Raw genomic sequence first — 1,584 nt, 5'->3', positions numbered from 1 at the left:
TTATCGTTTGAAGAAATCTATGGCTCTCTTGCCTTGAGAGGAGGTTCCGGTTTGAACCTGGATGCTCCGCTATATATTCCCGCAACATTCCAGTAGGTAGAGGATTCAATGAAATGTACAGAGTTGGAAGTGGAAGCGCAAGAGATGTAAGTGCCCATGCTCAATACTGTTTGTGAATTACCATTCTGAATTTTTTTTTGGCTCCTGTGCTTTCAGGATTATTTTTTTACAAAATGGATGAAGGAGTGGTTGTGAAAAGAGTCATTCCAGCAGACAACAGTTGTCTCTTCAATGCAGTCGGTTATGTAATGGAAAACGACAAGAACAAATCTTCAGAATTGAGACAGGTAATTGCCACAGCAGTTGGAAGTGATACTGTGCATTATAATGAGGCATTCTTGGGAAAGCCAAATGAAGAGTATTGTGCATGGATACTGGATTCTGAAAAATGGGGTGGTGCCATTGAGCTGGCAATTTTAGCAGATTATTATGGTCGTGAAATTGCAGCATACGATGTCCAATCATCCCGTTGCGACCTGTATCGCCAGGGAAAAGGCTACACAGAACGAGTCATGCTGATTTACGATGGCCTGGATAAGAGAAGAAACATGGAAACATGTTGCATGTGGCGATGGCAGGCTGTGATGGGAAGCAATATTTCGATTGCGGATCTCCAGTATTTTTTTTTGGGAACCATGACATGCATCGTTTTCTGTGGTGTAGCTACAAGTCATGCAGGGCGACGGGTTGGTTCAAAGCAAGTTTCTGCAAGAGTTCCAGCTAAGTATAAAGTAGTTTATGCTTGGGCATATTAAAAACAAATCCATAATTGCTTGTGAATTTTGTGTCGAGTTGCAAGCGAAAGAGGATTGGATTTCCAATGGTGTGGACCGATGGAGTCTGTGTATGGAGGTTTGTTGGGTCTTCTGCAGGTGTGGAAGCCTTGATGTGATTATGTTTCTATATTGGGTAAAGATGAAACTAAAAGTTTCAACATATCTCCTTTGATGAAATAAATTGTCTTCGTAAGTTATTCTGCTTCATGTTGAGAACTGATCAACTTAACATGTAAATGCATTTATGTAAATCTGGTTAAAAGAATTAGATTGTTGTGACATTTAGCCTGGCAAACTAGTGTCACCAGTGTAAATCTATGTTGGAATTTGCCATTCCAACAATAGACAAATCTATTTGCAGGAATGATTTATTACCAGATATGAGAAGACATGACAGTTACGTCAAAAATTGGAGGATGATCAAGTTTGTATGTGTCCAGTGTATAGATTGTGGAGACAAGCCTGCATGTTCAATTGCAAGGAGATTAGCTGGACAATGGATATTAGTTGTTGCAGTACGTCAGCGAGTATGAGGAAGCATGCTTGGAAGCAATTACCAAGCCTTGATACTGTGAGCAAGGGAAGTGGCATTATGTTGCCAGGGGAGTGGATATTGAAACGCGGCGGAGGATTGGACCGTGCAGTCCTAGATTATTACTCTTGAAGGGAAAATTATGTTCTCTTCGTGTGGCTGTGTGCCTATATCTGGGTCATTAGTGTTTGAATGCACTGCATTGAGTCCAGGTGA

General features: G+C 41.0%; 1 pseudogene; it reads left to right on the top strand.

Annotated features, from left to right (window-relative positions):
• Window positions 1-227: 227 nt before the first annotated feature.
• Window positions 228-815, top strand: LOC149193530 (OVARIAN TUMOR DOMAIN-containing deubiquitinating enzyme 2 pseudogene; annotated as a pseudogene).
• Window positions 816-1,584: the final 769 nt, after the last annotated feature.

Source organism: Pinus tabuliformis, chromosome 2_2 (assembly GCF_031772625.1).
Source record: "Pinus tabuliformis cultivar Carrire ecotype Pingquan chromosome 2_2, CPIR1, whole genome shotgun sequence".
NCBI classification, from domain to species: Eukaryota; Viridiplantae; Streptophyta; class Pinopsida; order Pinales; family Pinaceae; genus Pinus; species Pinus tabuliformis.
This window is presented reverse-complemented; position numbering and strand designations above follow the sequence as displayed.